The sequence below is a fragment of the Suricata suricatta genome, chromosome 7 (genome assembly GCF_006229205.1).
Source record: "Suricata suricatta isolate VVHF042 chromosome 7, meerkat_22Aug2017_6uvM2_HiC, whole genome shotgun sequence".
NCBI classification, from domain to species: Eukaryota; Metazoa; Chordata; class Mammalia; order Carnivora; family Herpestidae; genus Suricata; species Suricata suricatta.
The window spans coordinates 81823530-81847215 of record NC_043706.1 but is presented as its reverse complement, the minus strand read 5'-3'; positions in this window follow the sequence as shown (position 1 = coordinate 81847215).

Below are 23686 nucleotides of genomic sequence, written 5' to 3'. Positions count from 1 at the left end.
AAATATATTTGGGGAACTCAGAGATACTATCAAGCATAACAATAGGGATTGCATTTGCATCACAGGAATTACAGAGGAGAAGAGATCATTTATTTGAAGAAATAGTAGCTAAAAATATCCCTAATCCAGAGAAAGAAACAGTAATCTAGATCTTGGATTCACAGACAGCCTCTAACAAAATCAACCTAAGGATGTCTACACCAACACACATAGTGCTTAAAATGGCAAAATGCAGCAATAAAGAGAGAGTTTTAAAGCAGCAAGAGGGGGCACCTGGGTTGCTCAGTTGGTTAAGTGTCCGACTTTGGCTCAGGTCATGATCTCTCACTTCATGAGTTTGAGTCTTGTGTGGAGCTCTGTGCAGACAGCTCAGAGCCTGAAGCCTGCTTCAGATTCTTTGTCTCCCTCTCTTTCTGCCCCTCCCCAGCTCATGCTTGCTGGTATGCGCTCTCTCACTCTCTCTCTCTCTCATAAATAAATAAACATTAAAAAAATTTAATAAAAAATAAAAGCAGCAAGAAAAAAGAAAACAGTTAAAAATGAGGGAAAACACTTAAGACTGCTAATTTTTTTTAACAAAAATTTTGCAGGCTAGAAGAAAGTGACATGATACATTTAAAGTGCTGAAAGAAAAAAACCTGTAATCAAGAATATGCTATTCAGCAAAGCTGTCATTTAGAATAGAAGGAGATATAAGGAGTTTCCCAGATAAATAAAAACTAACGGAGCTCATGACCATTAATCCCGCCCTTCAAGAAATGTTAAAGAGGATTCTTTCAGTGGAAAGGAAAGTTCCTAAGCAGGGCTAAGAAAAGTGAGAAGCATAGGGTGCATGGGTGACTCAGTCAGTTAAGCTTCTGACTTGATTTTGGCTCAAGTCATGATCTCATGGTTTGTGGGATCAAGCCCTGCATTGGGCTCTGTACTGATAGTACAGAGCCTGCTTGGGATTCTCTCTCTGCCCCTACCCCACTCATGCACTCTCTCAAAATAAACATTAAATGAATGAATGAATGAATGAATGAATGAATAAAATAATATGATAAGAATAAGACCTGTGTTTCTCTGTTGTGTTAAAGCACAAAATCACCAAATGTGGCAGCTAATATTACTTACTATGGTGCAATATAATAATTTAAGTAGGCTCCGCATAGGATTTGAACTCATAACCCTCAGATCAAGAGTCAGATGCTTAACCAACTGAGCCACTCAGGTGCCCAATATAGTAACAATTTATATAAGAATCTCCAAAAACCAGAAATTGTTTTAAAAAACAGTTGTTTCATTGAGCTAAAAATGACTAGAAATTCTAGCATTTTAAAATTATAATTATTTTTCTTACACAAAATTAAATAGTGGTATTTTAATATTAAGTGTATGTCTGTAAACCTAAATGTCACTGAGACTGTCTAGCACTGATTACTTCTAGATTTTTAACAATAATCCACTTTACTTTTGACATAGAACCTCTAGCACTATCATGAAGACAGCTTCTATGGACTCTTATCCCTTTTAAAAAGCACTGTCTTGGTAATCAAAGCAAGAATAAAATCGCTCTTTTGCATGGTTAAAATATCTTTCACTCCAATTAGCTAAACTTTCATATTAAATTTATGTAGTTATGGGACAAATAATGGTGGAAGTATGTGGAAAAGTAATTAAATATAGGGAATATATTTTTCAGGTTAAGTGCATCTTTATTGATTTTCTGCCTCATTGAAGTATCAATTACTGGAAGAGTGGTGTTGAAGTATCTAATCATAGTGGTGGATCTGTCTATTTTTCTTCCCAGTGCTATCTGTATTTGCCCCACATGTTTTGGCACTCTAATTTTGATGCAAACATGATAGGATTGTTAAATGTTGGAGAACTGAATTTTTATTATTATATAATATTCTTTTTAATGCCTGTTTTTCTTATTCTGAAGTCTGCTTTCTCTAAAATGAATATACCTACTCCAGATTTCTTTTGATGTTAGTATGACATACTTTTTCTATCCCTTTACTTTTAAAAAATGTTTATTTATTTTTGAGAGAGAGACAGAGAGAGAGTGTGTGTGTGTGTGTGTGTGTGTGTGTGTGTGTGTGTGTGTGGGGAGGGGAGGGGCAGAGAGAGAGGGAGACACAGCACCTGAAGCAGGTTCCAGGCTCTGAGATGTCAGCACAGAGCCCGATGCGGGGCTCGAACCCATGAATGGTGAGATCATCACCTGAGCCGAAGTCGGGGGCTAAATCAACTGAGCCACCCAGGCACCCCTTTACTTTTACTTTTAACCTATCTCAGTCATTATATTTAAAATGACTTTCTTATATACAACATAATTGGCTTTTGTTTGGCTATCCACTTTGACAGTCTGTCATTTATTAGTATATTTAGACCATTCATAGTTTAAGTAATTTTATACAGTTGGATTAATATCTACCATTTTATAATAGTTTCTATTTCTTATATTCTATATTTCCTTTCTTTGCTTCCTTTGTTTTAATTGGTCATTTCATAATATATCAGACATTTCTCCTCTGAGCAAATCAGTTATACTTTAAAGAAAGTATATATTTCAGAGTTTACAGTATATACTATATAGTATACAGTATATAATTTAGTGGTTGTTCTAGAGTTTCTAACGTATCTTTTTTAACTAGTTCAAGTCAGTGTTCAAATAACACTATACCATTTTACACATAGGCTGCATTTACAATACATCTTCCCTAATACCTCCTTCTTGTCCCTTGGGATATGGCTATTAATTATATCAATTGTCCAGATATTATTATTGCTAAGTAGAGATATTTAGCACATTAAAAAATAAGAAAAGTAAAAATAATTTCCTTCACATATTTCTTCTTCCATGCTCTTCTTTATGTAAATCTTAGTTGCTGACCTATATCATTTTCTTCTCCTTGAATGCTGTATGGTAACCTTTCTTGTAGGCATGACTCATGGTGATAAGTTCCCTCAGTTTCTGTTTGTCTGAGAAGGTCTTTACCTCTGCTTTACTTCTGAAGGACAATTTCAATGAATAAAGAATTCTAGGTTGGTGTTTTGTTCTTTTAGCTCTTTAAATATTTCACTTCACCCTGTTCTCACTTATATTCTATCAATGCCTGATATAATTCTTATCCTTGTTCCTCCATAGGTATGGTATTGTCCCCTTAGGCTTTTTCAAGATTTTCTCTGGCTCAAATATTTTGAATTTTGAATAAGTTTTACCTAGTTGTCATTTTTATTTGATCTATTTGATATTTTCCAAGCCTCCTGGATCTGTCGTTTGTTGTCTATTATTAATTTGGAAAATTAGGAGCTATTTTAATTTTAAATATTTATTCAGCTTTATTTGCTTTTGTCATATTGGTACTATAATTATGTGTCTGATGCACCTTTGGAAATTTTCCAGGAATTCTTGGGTTTTATTTTTAGCATTTTATTTTTTTTCTCTGTATTTCAATTTGGGAAGATTATGTTGGCATATCCTCAAGTTCACTGATTATTTCCGCAAGCAAGGCTGGTCAGCTGGTGAATCCGTTGAAGGAATGCCTCACTTTTATTACAGTGTTTTTATTGAACATTCCTTTTTGATACTTTCTTAGAGTTTACATCTCTCATCATAACCATCTGTTCTTGCATGTTGTCCACCTCTTTCCATGACAGCACTTAACATATAGTTATTTTAATTTTCCTTCCTGTTAATTTCAGTATTAGTTATCATCTGTGAATCTGATTCTGATGCTTTCCCTTTTAGAGTGTTTACTCTTGCCTTTTGGTATGCTTTGTAAATTTTATTGAAAGCCATTTCATATTGGGTGATAGGCTTCATATTAATGTTGTTATGAATTGGGCTATGTCTACTATTTTCTGTAATTGTAAATTCCCGAGACATCAACTCCTCTACTGACTTTGTTTTTGTCTCCTCCTTAAATAGAATCTGAGTCTTGCTGTTCTTTCTGTTTTAACTAATTTTTATTATACTACAGCCCTATTGGTATAGTGGTAATATTTGGGGGAGAATAAGCTTTCTGTGATCTTATGATTTAATCTCAGTCTTTTAGTGGTCCTGTGTCCCAGGTCTGTGAACTTCACAATGTTGCTCCAGGTATAGCCCCTTATCTCCTTAGGTAAAACAGGGTAGAAGGGGATGGACTGGGATGAATGACCTTCTTCAAGCTGAGATAAGGCTCAAGTAAGTCTTTTTCCTTGGAAAGTAGGCTTTTATAGAAAATGTTCTGGGCATATTTCACAATGATTATTCTTCCTCAACAGCTAGATTTAGAAATTTATTGTGTGAAGCTGTTGGACTTCCTGCAAGTAAAACACGTGGAAGTGTAAACTCCCATAAGACTGTGGCCCCAGGAGTTTCTTACTCTCATGGTAATCCATACTCAGGTTATAGTAATTCCCCAAAATTATCATCTAATTACTGCTACCATTTCCTGGCTCCAGCAGCTTCTGATCCGGAAAGGCAGACCTTGACTGAGAATATGTATTCATCTATCTTTTGAGAATTGTAGGTGACAGTTTTCCCCAAGACATCATATGCCTTCAGAAAAAGTAGTTGATTTTCAGTCTGTTCAGTCTTTTCTGGCTATAAGGACAGGTTGATAATTTCTAGGCTCTTGACATATTTACATTTATATCCTGCTATATGTTGGAGCTAAAACTAGAAGTCCTAGAATATATTTTTAAAACATAATCTCTCCGTTTTCCAAGTGCTAGGCATTGTGAATCAATCAAGTGAATATACTTTCTTTCCCTTAAACAAATTTTTTAAGTTTATTTATTTTGAGAGAGAGAGAACATGAGTGGAGTAGGGACAAAGAGGGAGAGAGAATTCTAATCAGTGCAGAGCCCCACATGGGGCTCAAATTCATGAACCATAAGATCACAACCTGAGCTGAAACCAAGAGTCTGACACCTAACCATCTGGTCCAACCAAGCGCCCCTCTTTCATGTTTTTTTGTTTGTTTGTTTTTGTTTTTACTCCTTCCCTGGCTACTTACTTGCTTCCTTTCCTCTAACCCTTCTCTTCTGATTCCAAACTTCATTATTTTGCAAAACTTTCAGATGGAGGATACACTTTATTGTAGAAAACTTATACAGCCATGTTTTATTTCTTTGGCCCAACCCTTACATTTTTTATTACTTGACAATGTTTTAATAGCCATGAGAATTCACACAAAAATAAAGGATTGCTCTTTCTCTTCAAAATTGGAAATGTTGGCACTGAGTTCACAATTATAATAGAAACTATAGAGTCATTTGCAGATGCTTCCTTTAGACCAGGTATATGCTATTGTATTCATCACATTGCATAAAACATTTATTTTATTCATGTAAACTCCAACCGACACATTTTGGTTTGCCACTGAAATGGAATTCTGACTCTAACTTCTCAGAATTAGGTCAGATTTCACAGGTTAATAGCATAGCTCCCCACAAGACTACTCTCACATCACACACCAGCCATGAGCTCTGGATTCCAAGGTCACCTGTGCTCTGACCAATATGTTACAAATGTGCAGTTTCCCACTAATGTCTTTAGTTCAAAAATTTGCTAGAATGACTCACAGAACTCATGTAAGTGCTATACTTATGACTATGATTTTATTATAAAGGAGGCAAAGACCAGCCAGCAAAAAGAGACTCAAAAAGAAAGCTCTGGGAACAAACAGGAAGCTTCCATGTCCTCAGAACATATCACTTTCACATCAGTTGTGTATCACCAACCAAGAACCTCGTCTGACTTTTGGTGACCAGAGTTTCACCAAATTTTGTTATGTAGGCATGATTTAGTAAATCTCAGTGGGTGGCTGTATTCCAACTCCAACAGCCCTCCACTCCCAAGGGGGCCGGCTGATTTCACATAGCTTAAAGCTCCAATTCACTGATCACAGGATTGGTATTTCTGGTGTGAATTATCCCCCATCATGAGTCATCTCATTAATATAAATGATCTTGGAGCCAACCATAAGTCACCTAATTAGCATAAACTCAGGTGCTGACCCCAGAGTTCCACCATGAACATCAAAGACACTCCTACCACTGAGGAAATTCAGAAGGTTCAGAGTTTTGTTTTTTTTTCCCCCCAGGAACTAGTGACAAAGACAGGCCAATTTCCTTACTAGAAAACAGTCATGCGTACTTTGAGGTAAACTTCCAAAAGACACATAAAACTATAAGCAAAAAATGCAGTAATTGAGAAAAGATAGAGCTTAGTCTGTCAATAAGGAAGACTAAACACTATGCAAACAATGATAATTATTAGAGGCTAAATATTCATTTTAACTGTGTTGCAAATTTAGCACCTTTATTAAATTTTGTACTCAAGTATATAATTTCATTCACAGTACCTAAAATCATAATAGCTAACATTTTCAGATTTTTCCATTGTGTAAACTACTATGCATTTTAAATATTTTATCTCAAAATCTCAGAATAGTCCTGCAAGACCGGCATGTATTTCCAATTTTATAGAGAATGCATTTTTTTCCACATGAGGTGAAATAATATTCAAAGACACATACAAACAAGTGGCAGAACAAGAATATGATCTGCCTTTATGACAATTTTAAATATCTGAATATATTTTACAACTCTAAGTTAAATTAATATACCAGCCTAACTTACTCTATATTTATAGACTTAATTTTGGCTGAATCTCATTTAAAAAAAAAAGTTGTTCCAATAATTACTACAAAGTAATATAAATAATAATTTTAACTGTTTTCTTTAATTCTAATAAAGAGTTTTTAAATTTCTCATTTGCTTTTGTAGAGGAGGAGCAAAATAGATTATCTCCCTTATGCCCTACTAAATCCTCAACTGGGGACTTTCTAACAAAAGACAGACTAAGGGGGGAAAAGCCCAGAAATTTATCAACACATTTAACTGAGGTCCATATGGGAGCTACCCAGGGAAAATAACTAATTCTTCAAGATAGCTTGGTATTCAGGCTTGAATACCATCAGCAACAAAAGGCTAAAGAAAGGCCTGAGTGAGGGAGGCTGATTATGGAGAGGTGACCAGAGAAAGGATGGTAAACAAGGGTAAGTTATGTTATCGGGACTAAGTTACTGCCTTCTCTACTGATTCTTTTGTGATTTAGAGTCATCCTTCTGTTTCTGGTGTAGATAGAGACATACCCTTATAAATACTTTCTTTATATATGTACATTTTCTTTATAAAAGGGTAATTTTTACTCTGTTTCTTAGGTCTTCTATATTGCTGTTTCTCAAAATAATTCTTATTCCTTGGAGACATATTTTGGGGTGGCCTCTTCTGCCACTCTGTTTTGTACTTTTATTTTGCTTCTAACTGCATACAAGTGAACTTAGACTAATTACACTGTAATATATAGTTGAATAATTTCATGAGCTTATATTTATATTTTAGTTGCCAGTATTGACAGATCTAGCTATAGTTCAGAATACATGCTTATCAGTATGTTTTGTGCCTTTGCAGGCAATCATTTGGGCACATTTCATAGGACATTTTGTTTTAGTTTGCATTGCTCAATGTACACTTCAGACTGTAGATAAAAATCTTAATTTACTGGTAAATAATTCCATTTCCAAAAATCTTAAAAGAGGTAAACAGAGAATGACATAGAAATGTAACAAAGAAAATGTTTAACTACCTCTTGTAGTTAAGGTGGACTACACTGGAGTAATATTTGAGTTTTTAAACATTAAAAGTGAGAAAGAAATCTTTAATAAAGAAAAATTAATAAAAATAGAATAAGAAAATTGGTTTGACATGGTCAAGACATGGTAAGAGTTGAGGCAGAATCTAGCATAAGCTAGATTATGAGGGTCTTTTATGCCATCTAAAGTCAACAGAAAAACACTGAAGGATTTTATTTAGGCTAACATTATGATTAGATATACTTTTAAAGTTATTCTTGAGGTACTGTGGAGTATATCATTTGCAGAGTGATGGTATCGCTATTAAATAATTTATGGAGTCTAACTGATGGTCAGAAGAAGACAGTCCACACTGTATGGCTTGATCAATTTTTACCAATTGGCCATGCATGTAACCAGCGCCCAGATCAAGATAGAACATTGAACATGGTCAGCCCTACCAAAAGCCACTTGTAACTTCTCCCAGAAAACCATATTCCTTCTCAAATACAATATCTTGTATTCTAACATCAAAGATTATTTTTTTATTTTTGAAGTGTCGATAGATAAAAATATAAATTACACACATTTTTACCCTAGCATTTGTTACTCAGGATTATGTTTGCAAGATTACCTGGTATTATTACACCTATCAGCGGCTCTTTGTTTTGCAATTCTGTATAGTAATCCATTTTATAATTTACTCCAACGGACGTATCTACTCTACTACTGTTTGGGTTTTTTATAGTTGGGACAATAATAAACAATGATTCTGTTAACATTCCTATGTATCTTTTGATGTCAATTTGCATACATTTTTGTGGATTGTAGACCAAGTTGTGGAATTCTGGATCAGAGAGTGTGCCTTTGTTCAGGTTTAATATATACTGCCAAACATTTCCAAAACAGATTGAGTTTGAGATGTTCGTCGTAATTAGATGTAGAGATTAAATAGCAAGTAAATATATGACTCAGGCTCCTAGAATAGTATAGGCGGAGTACACATGTGGAAAGAAGGAATTCTAGGTGCAGTGAGATTGCATCTCGAATTGTCTTTCTGTAGAATACAAGGGCACATGAAAGAGAGGTCTCTAAGGGAAGGTTATGGAAATAGCTTGGGAAAGTACATTTGTTGTCTCTTACACAAGCTTAGTGGTGCATGATTTCTGTCAGCTTATTTTTTCTATTTGTGAAATAAAATTCCACGTATATATTTCTTAAATAATACCTGCTGGTCATTGATAATATTTGTAGCAATGAACTGTACCACAGTAAAATAGCTTATCAAACCCAACCAAAACATGATAGATGGGGGAAGAGAAAAGGAAAAAAAAAAAATCCCAGCATTTTTCCTTTAATTAGCAATAGCCACAAGTTTCCTTAAGATTATCCCCAAGTTGAGTCAGGGCTGCTATTAAACATGGCACACTGGTCTGCCACAGCAGCACTGTTCAATAGAGCTTGAAATTAGTGCAAGAGACGGGGATCTTTGACAGCCAATCTGATCGCGGCCGCCAATTCTGAGCAAATAGCAGCAGTTATTTTGCTCACAGAGAAATAAGGTTAGTGGAAATATTAAAGAAATGGGAAAGCCACTGCTTTGTAGTAATTGGTTCTTTGTGATTCATGCTGGCCTGATTCAAAAACCTACAAATTGAAAGCTTAAAAGCCATATTTCAGAAAATGTCTCTTTTCTTAAATAATGAAAAGAGACAAAATGTCTGTTTAAGTAACCTACTAGCTTTCAGTTTTAGTTATTGTGTGGTTGTATGGCAGGCATTTAGTATAAGTTTCTCTTGCAAAATAGTACACTAAAGCCATTGCTTTTTGTAGATTTTTGTTTTATAAGTTAACTCATATTTATGCATATGCATTGATTTATGCATATATGTACACATATGGTGTATGTGGGTACTAGAAGTATTTGTTCATGTGTATATGTGCTTTAGAACATAGTCTTTTTGTTGAAGTGCTTTTTTTCTGAGATAATTGCATTTAAATCATGGGATAAACTTACTTCTTTGAATTTATGTTTGTATAGTTAAGAGCGTATTATTTGTTTATAAGGAAATTGTTATCATGTCCTTAACATTACCCGAATGTATATACACAGAATTAGCTCCATGAATCAAAGAAGAGCTTGTTTTCTAAGAGTCACAAAATTAGCCTCTATATAATTAAGGAACAACTGAAAATTAAGCATATGCATGTTAAATGCAAAAGTGATCTTGATGTATATTTGATTATATTTATCTCATTATCATATTAAAACAGGGTTATAAGCTGATTTTAATGTGCAATTGATATGTTCTAGTATTGCTGATACATGTGGTATAATGATATAATCATTTGGAAAAATAATATAGCAAAATATTTCTAAAGGCTCTGTAGCTCACTAAATCTATTCTTAGGAATTTATCATAAAAACGTAATTCATGGGCACCTGGGTAGCTCAGTCAGTTGAGCATTCGCCTCTTGACTTCCTTTCAGGTCATTATCTCATGTTCCTAAGATCAAGTCCTTCATGAGGCTCCACACTGAGCATGGAGGCTACTTGGGATTCTTTCTCTCCCTCTCCTTCTATGACTACCCTGCTTGCATATGTGGACCCTCTCAGAAGGAAAGAAAGAAAAAAAGAAAGAAGGAAGGAAGGAACTCAGATCTTAATGCTATGCTGACTTTGTTAGCATAATGATACATTACTACATTTAAAATAATCCTAAAACAGTGTGGATTAGTCTGCTCAGACTGCCATAACAGATACTGTAGACGTAGAGGCCTAAACAACAAAAATTAATTTCCCACAGTCCTAGAGGCTGGGAAGTCCAAGGTTAAGATGCCAGCCAATCCAGGTCCTGAGGAGAGCTTGATCTTCCTTATATTTGGTTGTCTTCTCACTGTGTCCTCACATGGCAGAGAGCTTATAAGCTTCTGTGACTTATAAATACATCACCATATTGGATTAGAGCTCTCCCTTACAACCTCACTTAATATTACTTCTTGGAAACCCCATCTCCAAATACAGCAACAATGGGGGTTAGGAATTCAATATATGAATTTGGAGGATGGAGGAAGCACAAACATTCACTCCACTGGAAAATCTTATGAATTCACTAAAATAATGAAAGATTTCTAAATCATCTTTAGGAATATTAGGTAGAGATACGGGAAAATGTTCAGAATATATGTAAATAAAAAAGACAAAAAATATATATGGTACTATGTGAGGTTTATTCGAGTAGTTTCATTTGAAAAAAGGTCAAAAGGTTTTATTTATAGTAAATATGTATATATAAACTTGGGGCACCTAGATGGCTCATTTAGTTGAGCACTAGACTCTAAATTTTGGCTCAGATCATGATATCATGGTTTGTGGATTCAAGCCCCATGTAGGGCTCTGCCCTGTGTAGTGCAGAGACTGCTTGGGATTCTCTCTTTCTCTCTCTCTTTCTCTCTTTCTCTCTCTCTCTCTCCCCCTGCCCCTCCCTCATTCTTTCTCTCTCATATTAAGTAAACTTAAAAAATGAAAGTAAGCTCTTCAAGTGCTTTATTAAGATACTATTTTTGCGTAAAAGAATAGGTATCCTGATATATTATGAACTATCATTTTAGATAAAAGAGTAATGGATATTTTTCCACTAGGAAATGTATACATATGTAATTTCCCTAACTTATCACATATACAATAATCAATTCTAGTGTAAACAACAAACTGATAAAGCCCTACAAGAAAATAGTATAACTTATCATTATGGCCTTAAGAAATATTTAATTTTTTTGAAAGAAAATCAAAATTATTTGGGTTCATTTTAAGCAAATGATTTTAAGAAATCTTTTCTGATAACAGTTAGCAAGCAGAACCAATTTCCCTTGAAAACCCTGATAGTTATGACATATTCATGTCATAAGCATATATAAGAAACATTCTATTCTCAATATTGGGTATATTTGTGCTGATTGAATAAATTGATAAAATATGTAAAAGTAAAAGGGTGAAATTAGAACACAGAAAGCTTTTATGTTCTTTAAAAGTATTTGATTATTAGGAGGCAGAGGAAAGGATATAAGTGACACACACACAGTAGAAAGTATAAAAGGAAAGAAGGAATAAATTTTATTACACTGAACATAAGAATGTAACTAATGAACCATTCTTTTCTAAAGGGATTGAAAAGAAAAGTCATATTTGGAACACACATTGGAAAAACATTTGCCATTGTCATTGACAATGACCTTAATAGTGGATTGTTATTCAGAATATATAAAGAACTACTGTAAAGTAAGAAGAAGACAAATAATTTAATAGAATAAGGACTGGCCAATAAGTATGCATATGTGTTCAATTTCATTAGTGATGAAAGCACGAATTAAAGCCAGATTAGCAAGAGTAAGAATGTCTGAGAATATTACTTATCAGTTAGATAGGAAGCAACCAAATTCTCACGAACAACTGATCTATTACTTTGAAAATGGCTTGACATTATATAATAGAGTTTAAAATGTTCAATCCTCAATCCAGTGATCCAGTGCTTAGTATATACACACCCTAGGACACTGTTGCACACATGCTTTTGGAGACTCCTTACAAGGTTATGAATATCAGGGACATCTGCGTGGCTTAGTTAGGCGTCTGACTCTTGATTTTGGCTCAGGTCATGATTGCAAGGTTGTGGGATCGAGCCCTGCATCAGGCTCTGCGCTGACAGTGTTGAGCCTCCTTGGGATTCTCTCTTCCTCTCTCTCTGCCCCTGCCCCAATCATGCTTAATGACTCTCTCTCTCTCTCTCTCTCTCTCTCTCTCTCAAATGAATAAACTAAGAATATAAAAGATTAGAAATAGCAATGCTATTCATAAGAGAAGGAGGGAAACATGGAAATGATATAAATATTCATCATCAGTAGAAAACATGAATAATCAGTAGATTATCATATAAAAATTAAAGCTATACCACAGTGAAAACAAGCTACTTCAATCAAGAATCTCAAAACACATAATGTCTGGTGCTAAAAGCAACTGATGATAAATACATTCTATTTATATAAAGTTTAAAAATACACAGACCTAAACAGTATGCTAATACATGTCAGATATAGTAAAATGATAATAAAAAGCAAGACGTGTTTAACCAAAATTTTGGATGAAGTAGGGGGAAAGATTTATGTAGTCAGTCAGTATACAGGCCTTAAAAACAGTACTGTTTCTTACTTTTCTTTGTTGTTTTTTAATAATACTCTATTTCTTACACTGTGTGATATATTGCTGTTTGCATGATTACTTTTCTGTTTCAAAGTATACATGTAGGGGCACCTGGGTGGCTCAGTCAGTTAAGCGTCTGACTTCAGCTCAGGTCATAATCTCATGGTTTGTGTTTTCAAGCCCTGTGTTAGGCTCTGTGCTGACAGCTAGCTCAGAGCCTGGAGCCTGTCTTTGGATTCTGCGTCTCCCACCTTCTCTGACCCTCCCCTGCTCATGCTCTCTCTCTTTCTCTTTCAAAAATAAATAAAACAAAAAAAATTTAAAATGTGCATACATATCATATATTTTCTACATATGCTCTTTCATAAATATAAAAGTATTTTTATTGGTTTCATGTACAAAGGCAGTATTTAAGATATTTCTTTCATAGACGGTTCTGTAAACGACGTGGTTTTGCCAAAGCATGCAGATTATTTCAGTCGGCCGTTTTGTTCACAATCTTTTTACCCCTCACTAAATTTTGATTATAAGCATCTAAAAATCACAACATTATATAAATGTTGTTTTACTTGTTTTCAAAAATAAGTGTCTGGAATATCCTCAAGCCAATGTAGTATCTGGATAAATACAATGAAGATAAATAACTTCACAAATTTTTCTATTTTTATTTTTTCTAAGTTTTTTTAAAATCAGAATACATAATTTTTTAATTTTCTAATGAAATTTCAAACTCTGAGACAGCTTTTGTATCAAATTGTACCAGCTATTGGTTCTGAGATTATGCCAGCGACACATTTCTTTTTGCTATTATTCTATTTAATCCCATTTCTTCAAGTCCAACTTACCTAGCTAAATTTGACATTAATTTAATGTTATTTTTCCCATTAATTTTATGCAATAGTAAATTTCACCAGATTTTTTTAGATTCATAATCTCTATTATAAATTACACAAGACTAGTTTATATATAGCTTATCTGTTAAGAAAACTGTGGACAGCTTTGCAGACAAAGACACAGAGAAAGAAATATTCAAAAATTACCTCAAAACTGAGAATCAGGTAAAGAGAAACAGGAACAGCAAGGGAGAGTTTACTGTTGTTCAGAAACATTGACAGCTAACTCTTGAGAACAGGATAATGTCAAAATGTCCCAACGGTCACCCTGGATTACATTAATTATTCTATTTAACATCTAAACACTACTGCATCAGTAATTGTCAATTTACTATAATTCTCTTTCTCTGGAAAAAATGATATATTTTAATATTTTCTACTTGTTTTTATAGCTGTTTTTCCTGTTTAAGCTTTTTGGAATTCTAAAATGCATTCAGAGGTGGGGAAGAACCACAAGAATGAATTGCCCATCATCATCCCAACTCAAAAACTTAAGATTCACTTGGAGTTGGAGAGAATTTTTAACTTTGTAGTAGTATATTATTACTTCTTCAATGATATATGTCTAAATGAAGCCCCAAATTTCAAACAGAACTACTGACAGCTTCTCAGTGTCACCTTTCTAGGTGACCACTGGACTTTCTTGGGACAGACCTAGTCAAAATCGTTCTCCTAATGTTTTGATGGTTGTAGTACTTGCCTAAACTACTCATTTATATTTATTTTTGAGAGCGAGACAGAATGCAAGCAGGGGAGGGGCAGGAGAGAGGGAGACACAGAATCTGAAGCAAGGCTCTAGGCTCTGAGCTGTTAGCACAGAGCGCCATGTGGGGCACAAACTCACGAACCATGAGATCATGGCCTGAGCTGAAGTGGAACACTTAACTGACTGAGCCACCCAGGCGCCCCTAAACTGTTCATTTCTTGACAAAGTAATATACCTAAGAGTTGAATAGGAGGAGTTGCTTTGAATTTTCACATGGTCTCAGCTAGCAGGTGTGAGACACAAGTGAGACAGGCAGAAAGAGAATTCCAAGCAGGAACAGTGTAGAGCCTGATATGGGGTTTGGTCTTCTGGAAATGTGAAATCATGACCTGAGCTGAAATCAAGAGTCAGATGCTTAACCCGACTGAGTCACCCATATGTCCTTGTTATTTCTAAATAAATATAAATTCTAGAGTCTATGTTAATATATACATTATACATTAATACTCTGAAATTAATTTTAATAGTATTTTACAGATCCACCAAAATAATATAAACATGTTTGTCAGTATATAATTTTTAATTGCATATTTTAATTATTATAGTATTCTTTTTATATTCTCTAAAGGAATTGCAGTTGGATAATACTTATATGGTTACTTTACTTACTTTCATCTTTATGATCCCTTTTGCTCAATTTGTATAATTGTGAAACATTTCCACACTATGTACCAAATTTATTTATTTTTTAAAAATTTATTTATTAATTTATTTAATCTTCACCTCAATCCCATTAAGTAGAACTATTATTATTCCTTTTTTTATAGACCAGGAGACTGAGGCCTAGAGAGATTTAATAACAAGTCTGTATATATTTTTTAATAGCAAAGAAGTGAGAGTGTTAAAATTTGAGTTCAGGAGGGTTACAGCTCATGCTCAGCCACGGCATTCTCACTCATGTATTCTTCTGTTCAGTCCTGAGAACTTTAAGTGCCCGGAAATCTTAAGTGCCAGAACATATAAAAATTACAGTCTATTGCAAAAGACATGAATTGAACTTGAGCAAAATGCAATTCAAAATGCATAAGTTGCTTTAAGGTTGATCACACCATGGTAGCCAGGGAGGAGTGGATACCCGTAATACAATGTACTCCTGGTTCTCTTGTGTTTTAAAGAAGTTTCTATGCGGGGTTTGTGCGTGCATGCCTGTGTAAGTATATGCGTACATGGTGGCTAGAAGGTGGTCATAAATTCAAAATCAACAAAACATATATTTGGGTAGACGGTACTTCAAATAACCATGTAAATGATGAGACATATGTTACAGTCCTGCGTCTTCTATAAAAAAATGTAAAAACTGTTTTTTTTTTGTTTTTTTTGTTTTTTGCATTAGGGGAGAATGCAAAAGAACAGCTACAGCCACCATCTTACATATAGAGCTATGGTCCCATTTCCGATTATGACTCCAACCACAAACTTAGTGAGGCAATACTCCTGTTCACAGAAATCCAGAATTGGTCTTCAAGTACTCTGTCTACTTGCCAGAAGTAGCAAAGACATGAGTTATTCAGGAATAAGAGATGTTGATATAGCAGGAAGGAAACAAAAGTAATTCTCAGTAATAATGGTTAAAAAAAAAAGAGGTGCACGAATTTAAGCCTTGATCCATCTTTTGGACTTTAGATGTGATAAAAGAACAGCAGCACATGACAGGCAGACCGTACTATTGGAACGGGATAACAAGAGCAGCCCCACCAAGCTGCTTCCAAAATTATCGCTGTGATCTTTAAGGTGCCACTTTGTACTTTGAACACATTTTAAATTGGACACTAATCCTTTCCCTTGTCCTACTCAACAACTCTATTGGTTCCAGAAGCATCACTTCATTTTCTACCAAAGCAAAGCAAGGCAGACAAGGTCTTTTCCCTGGGGCCAGAGCCTCCCTGGGACCCAGTGGGTCACTATCTGGTCTACCAGGTTGTTCTGGATATTAGAAGGCTCACAGATTACAGACTGGGTCACATCAAGGCTAGTGTTTTGTTTTTTCTTTTCTTTCAGAAGATAGATATGTCTTTTTAAAAAAATAGTTTCTGACATGAAAATAGTTTCAAGAAATAACAATATTTGATCTCTTGAAAAAATTATACGTTAAAAAGAAATCACAAGCTTAAAAAAACTCATGAGTAAAAGCACTTTTTATTTTATTATTTTATTTATCTGATTTTTATTTCCATGGAAACAGAACAGAAATTGCAGCTAGAAGCCAGAAGCAGATTGGAAACCCTTCTTTTAACTTTGTTAGCTCTCTGGCAGAGGTAATGGACAGTGCTCGGGTGTTATGGGTAAAAACAAAACAAAACAAGAACAAAAATAAACTAACAGAAAACAAAGGGAAGACTTTCATAATTCAGTGAGCCAGAGCTTTAGGTTGTCAATAAACCAAGGAACACTCTTCAATAAATGACCATGCACAAAAATACACTTCTTTCCAGCAAAAGTCATGGCATATTTTTGAATAGCTTTTCACCAAAAACAAAGGCATAACATACAAAACAGACTTTTAATTTATATAACTGCCAGTAAGCAGAAAAATCACTTATTTGTAATTAAAGCCAAGGATATAGAATTCAGGAAAAAAAATATGAAATAACAAAGAAGATAGAAAAGTTAATCCCAGACAGAGCTCTCTTTGAGGCTTTCTAATTCCTACCCCCAGAACAAATACATATAAACTGAATCTTACCTCACTGGGGACATACCTTCTAAGATTAATCCACTGTTTCAGTGTGAGATGTTTTTGATACTGCTGGAAATCTTTTAGCCTAGATTCCATGCAGCCATCTGAAAAAAAAAACAAAGAGTATCGCATTCAAAACCAGAAAAGATAACAGGTTCCTGGAAATATCTGGTAATACTTTTTTTTCTGTTTAACAATCATTGCACCACTGAAAAGGCACCCAAACTCATGATTACTAATACATAATGAGCATTGAGCTACTGGTAAAAGAAAATGTTTTGATAACTAAGAGAAATATACAAAAATTGTAAGGATCATGTGTATTTTTGTAAAATTTTGTTTCATAAACTATGTCTCCAAATTAGTTAAGATTTGAATAGCTTGTAAGTCTGCCTTTCAGAAACTTCAGTGATGAGGCCAGGATAAAACTTCCTCAGAAATTTATTTTAAATAAGAATTTGGCAACTGTGTTGTAATATATGAGTAAAGAATAAATTTTAGGGACACCTGGGTGGCCCGGTCAGTTAAGCATCTTACTGTTGATTTCAGCTCAGGTCATCATCTCATGGTTCATGAGACCAAGCCCCTCACTGGGCCCCATGCTGAGCATGGAGCCTGCTGGGGGTGCTCTCCTGCTCTCTCTGCACTTCTCCCATTTGTTCATTCTCGCTCTCAAAAATAAACAAACATTAAAAAAATACATTTCAAATTAAAGTTATGGTTTGTACAAATTTTTATATTTCCATTTGTCATGGAGTTAGATTTTTAAGGTATTAACTTGGTCAGTTATGTCTAGAACATATACATATTTATGCAATTTTGTCAAATAAAGTAAAGTGTACTCTTTTTTTTCTCATGGGTATGATTTTTTTTTCATCACCCATCATTTTTTAATTATTCAGCTAAACAAGTCTAATTTCTGATGGAAGAGTTATTTTTAAAAGTCAAATAATGATGAAATTTTATTAACTTTCTACTCTTCCTTAATTTTCTTCTTTTCTTTTCTGACCTGAGGGTATCATGTATCTGTTTATTTATGTAATTATTTAAGTTTTATTCTGCAGCTGGTATGTCTTTTCCATATTTAATTTCATTTCTGTGTTTATCTTAAGGTGTGAAGTTCCAAAGACAGATTGTGCCAAAAGAATTCTTTCTCATAACCCTTAGCAGGGGGTCATGTGAATTTATATCCTGAAAATACAGTATTTATTATTACACTTTAATGTACGAGGATATCAGATTTTCTAGTCCTTTCTAGTCTTATGCCTTCATTTTTCTCTCCCTGAAACAGAAAATCTCTCATTTATTGTTTAACCAGATTTTTAAAATCTTAGAATCCCAAGGTGAAAAGAGAGAGTTGCAATAACCAAATTCAGGAAATTGAGACACAATCAGATTTATTGACATACCAAAGGTGCTACTAATCCTAGGATATTTTTAAGTTGTTAATTAATTGAATGCAGAAGATCCTTCCCTTTGTACTTCAGTCTTTACATATAATGGACTACAATCACCTGTGTAATTAGAGTGATTGAGTATAGAAGTTAGCATTTGATTAATTCTTCACTAGTGAATCTTAAAATGAGACTAAACTGTGGATTATTTGAGTTTCGGCTCATAAACGTTGCCAGAAAAATACAATTTAGCCTTAGAAATGACCTTACCCGTTACCTATGTTATGTTCTCAACATTTCTATTCGAAGTATTAGGAAAATACGGTCAAGAATAAGCTTTTAAATATTCTAGCATTTTTTCTTTTTTACTCTAAGTGGAATTAGACATAATGCACATATCGCAGCTACCAAGATCAGTTATTTGTAATCTGTAGAGTTGCTAAAAATAAGTGTTTTAGACCACAATAAATTTATGTTGTGTGTTTGGGTGTGTGTGTGTCCCACTCACTTGAACGAATTTTATTATTCTAAACACCTGACTATCCAACAGAGCATTTTTCTTGCTTAAAATTGCTGACACAAATTGGTATTAGCCATGTTATTCCTTTCAGGGGGTATTCTAGGAATGTTGTTAGACACATAAGTGATGTTCTGGGTTCTGGCATGGTTTTAGATTTGCATGAATCAATTTAACTTCATTTTTTTTAACTGCAAAAAGTATTCTGATAGGAATATATGGTTCTTTTATAAAGCAGAATCTTCTGAAGTTTTTGGCACAGAAGTTTTATTCTCTGACATGGTAAACTGGGAAGTGTTATGCATTTAATAAAGCATAGAAATTTGTTTAGAAGAGCCCACTAGGCTGGGAAAGCTAACATTTATCCCTACTCCAAGGTGCTCTATTCCAACATGCCCAACCTCTAAAACACATAAACATCAAAGCCTGGTCTTACCATGATGAATCACTGGAATGGTGCATCTACACTGTATTTTGCCTTAATTAATGGCTCATATTCCCAGTCAAAGGAGATGATGGGGAAAGTGAGAGAGTAAGATAGAGAGAGGGAAATTATTTTCATAGCTCTTATGTTCTTAGATATTATAAAGCAAATTTAACTTCTTGCTTTCTCCCTGGTTCTCACTGCCAAGGTGGCTTTGTGCCTATTTAGTCAAATGAAATTGGGGGAGAATTCACTAAAACTTTTCATGTATTCAGTTTTGAAAAGAGGATTGGGATTTATGTACAAATTCTAATGTAAAACTACTATTCCAAATGCCAGGAAAAACTAGACTAACCTTGGGTAAAAATGGATAGGAATTGTCATATCTTTCTTTCCTTCATTCACTCACAAATATTTATTGATAAGCTATGTCCCACCAACTGCTCTTGTTAGTGAGCCAGACAGAGCAGATAGCTACTCTGATAGTGTTTACATATTAGTGGAGAAGACCAACAATAAACACATATCATAAAATTTCAAGTTATTATAATAAGTGACAACAAAGCAATTAAAAAGGATAATGAAAAGAGAGAAAGGGTAAGGGGAATGGCAAGGAGAAGTAAGTTGATAAAGGCACCATTTGACAGAGAGCTGAAAGAAGTGATAGCAGAAAACATGTGAATATCTGAAGGAAGAATACTGAACACAAATGAGAGAGCACATTAAAAAACTGAATGAAAAACAAGCTTTGAGGAACCCAGGAGCAGGATTACTCGATCATATGGTATTACTATTCTTCATTTTTTGAGGCAACTCCATACTATTTTCCATAGAGGCTATACCATTTTTTATTTTCACTGACAGTGTACAAGTGTTATACTTTCTCTATATCCTCACCAACACTTGTTCTCTTGTGATTTTTTTTAATAATACCCATTCTAACAGGTTTGAGGTGATCTCTTAAGAGGGTTTTGATTTATATTTATCTTATAATTAGCAATATCAAGCACCTTTCCTATACCTGTTCTCCATTTGAATACCTTCTTTGGAGAAATGTCTGTTCAGGTCCTTCATTATATTAAAAATTTTTTTTAATGTATATTTTTGAGAGAGAGAGAGAGAGAAAGAGAATGTGCATGTGCACCCATGAGGGAGGGGCAGCCAGAAAGGGAGGCACAAAATCCAAAGCAGGCTCCACCTTCTGAGCTATCAGCACAGAGCCCACAAGGGGCTTGAACCCACAAACCACAAGATCATGACCTGAGCTGAAGTCGAAGTCTTAACTGACTGAGCCACCCAGGTACCCCTTCTTGATTCCATTTTTAATGAATTTTTATTTATTTGCTATTGAGTTGTAAGAGCTCCTTCTATATTTTCCAAATTAACCCTTTATCAGATATGTGGTTTGCAAATATTTCTCCCATTCTGTTCTTTTTTTCACTCCATCGACTGTTTCCTTTGCTGTGCAGAAGTTTTTTAGTTTAATGTAGTCCCATTTGTGTATTTTCACCTTTGTCGTCTGTGCTTTTAGTGTTTTTTTGGAGTCAAAAAAAAATACAAGGGCAGATCTTTTGGAGATGATGGCTATGTTATTACTTTGACTATGCTGATGATATCACAGGTGTATGCATATGTCAAAACTCATCAAAATAAACACATTCAATATGTGGGATTTTGTATGTTAAGCACATTTTGATAAAGCAGAAGAATTTTGGCATCTCCTATGGGCAAGTCTCTATAAATATTACAAATATAAAATAATATTTATAATAGTATAATAATATTTGGACATACTTCATAAATTTTTTGTGGATAAAATGGTAAATGTAACTAGAAGTCAACATCAGTGTACATGCAACAAATGTCATAATAGTAATAGAAAAAAACAGCAAGTGATAGGAGTTTGGAGAGACATCGTTGAGATTTTCATGAGCGAGTTTTATAGAGTTTGCAATTTGAGTCCAATACAGTGGGTAGGATTTTAATTTATTTAGCTATTCAGGGAAGGCATTAGAAGGAAATAATTGTTTCAGAAAAATTAGAACTGTAAGAAAAACAAAAACAGCAATTAGTCTGTTTTTAACTGTTTTAAAGCTGGGGCAGAGGGGGCGCCTGGGTGGCTCAGTCAGTTAAATGGCCAACTTTGGCTCAGGTCATGATTTCGCAGTTAGGGAGTTTGAGCCCTGTGTAGGGCTCCATGCTGACAGCTCAGAGCCTGGAGCCCGCTTCAAATTCTGTGTCTTCTCTCTCTGCCCTTTCCTTGCTCACACTCTCTCTCTCTCTCTCTCTCTCTCTCTCTCTCTCTCTCTCTCTCTCTCAAAAATAAACATTAAAAATTGTTTTAAAAAAAAATAAAGCTGGGGCAGAGGGACTGCATGTGTTGACTGGTAGCTGACGTTAAAACAAGAAAGAAAGGCTGAGGGCATATGTAAATAACCTAAAATGCTCATTGAAATTATTAAATAGATATTAAAAGAATAGTTTTGAAAAATAAGTAGCAGCATGGAAGTGTTTATCATATGTTGCATGAAAAAAATTGCATTCAAAATTTTATATCATGAACTCAGCTATTTAAACATATAAAGTAAACGGAGGCGCCTGGGTGGCTCAGTTGGTTAAATGTCCGGCTTTGGCTCAGGTCATGATCTCACGGTTCGTGGGTTCGAGCCCCGCATCGGGCTCTGTGCTGACTGCTAGCTCAGAGCCTGGAACCTGTCTTTGGATTCTGTGTCTCCCTCTCTCTCTGACCCTCCCCTGCTCACGCTGTCTCTCTCTGTCTCTCAAAAATTAATAAAAAAAACATTTAAAAATAAATAAATAAACACATAAAGTAAATGGAGTGCTGTTTTCTGAAACAAAAAGTTGTTTTTGAGGGATTAAAAGCTCATTTTTTTCATTTCTCTATTTTATACACTTTCCATATCACTAACATCAACTAAAACAATAACATATTATTTCTATAATTCTAAGAATGGAATTAAAAATAAATGGAATTAAGGAAAAGTAGTTAAGAAGACTAAGTATACCCACTAAAAACCAAATGCTGTGCTGGACACTAGCAATACAAAAAGCACTTACATATACCCCGCATTGTCAAATGACTTACCTTCTAGTGAGAGGGGGCAAACAAGTAAGCCGAAGTTACTTTTCCGTGTGATAAGAGCTGGGTTTGGGGGAAACGCATTTTGTTCCGGAACCACAAAGGAGTGGTCAAAAGCTACACTAGGGAGCAAGCAGTGCACGCCAACCGTTGATGAGCATAAGAATCCCCTGGGTATCCTGTTAAACACTCATTCTGGTTTAGTATATAGAGCTGTGTTCTCTGAGTCCTCACTTCTGCTAAGCTCTCAGATGATGCCAATGCTGCCATCTATGAGTAGCACTAGGGTAAAGGAAGCAGTTTTGTAAAATATACAACACTTTTGATGAGATTTGCAAAGCTAAATAGATTTAGCCAAATAAAGAAGAGGGTTAATTTGGGGGAGCCTGGGTGGCTCAGTGGGTTAAATGTCTGACTCTTGATATTGGCTCAGGTCATAATCTTACAGTTTGTGAGTTCAAACCCTGCATCAGGCTCTGCATTCACAGCACAGAGCCTGCTTGGGATTCTCTCTCTTTCCCTCTCTCTCTGCCCCTCCTGCACACACACACACACTCTCAAAGTAAATAAATAAACATAAAGAAAAAAGAAGAGGGTAAATTTGGTCTTCTACTCTGCCTAGATATTAGATATTAAAGTTGCTTTTGAGATATTAACTAGTAAAATCTGGTCATAATGAATGGCATCTGTTTCCACAGTAGAACCATCTAGAGGTTGTCAATAAGTATATATGATTGAAGAATTTAAGAAGCTCCAGATCTACAATTACGGTAAATTACTGATAGCCCAGGAATGGCAGGAATGGTAGGCAATTCTAATTTGGAAAATGAGGATCTTATCAATTTTATTTATATCCATAAAGAAGTACTGTGTGATAGAAAAAAAAACTTTATCCTCTGGAAAAGTACTTCTCAGTCTTGTCAGTTCCTATACTCTGAGGCCATTTTAAACAATATAAAATAACCCAGCCCCACCTTGAATCAATTAAATCTGACTCTATGGTTGGGTGCAGTCCTCATCAACATTCTTAAGCATTCCTCACATGATTCAAATAACCGGCTTTGAGACGTACTGATGGAGAAGTGAGCAGCAAAAAAAAAAA